The sequence below is a fragment of the Halyomorpha halys genome, unplaced genomic scaffold (assembly GCF_000696795.3).
Source record: "Halyomorpha halys isolate HHAL.00 unplaced genomic scaffold, Hhal_1.1 Scaffold68.1, whole genome shotgun sequence".
NCBI lineage: Eukaryota > Metazoa > Arthropoda > Insecta > Hemiptera > Pentatomidae > Halyomorpha > Halyomorpha halys.
Window position 1 is genome coordinate 1,178,014 of NW_027116161.1, and position 306 is coordinate 1,178,319.

The following is a 306-nucleotide window of genomic DNA, read 5'->3' on the forward strand; positions in this document are numbered from 1 at the left end:
GGGAATATTTCATCGACATTTTCATTATAAACTGTTACTTACGAGCGAGCGAGACTGGAGAGAAGTATAATAATACGATTATTATCATTAATAATGTAATATTTCTTTATTTTGTTCAAATTTTCTTATCTGAACACAAAATCTCACCACATCTGTCAAGTATAAAGAACTGTTGTCACGTCTTCTAGAAAATATTCCGGACTATTTTTTTAATATACACTGATGGTTCCAAATCCAAATTATTAATGATAATAATCGTATTATTATACTTCAATGTGTTGGAAGTTTTGACCGTTTGTCTAGTAA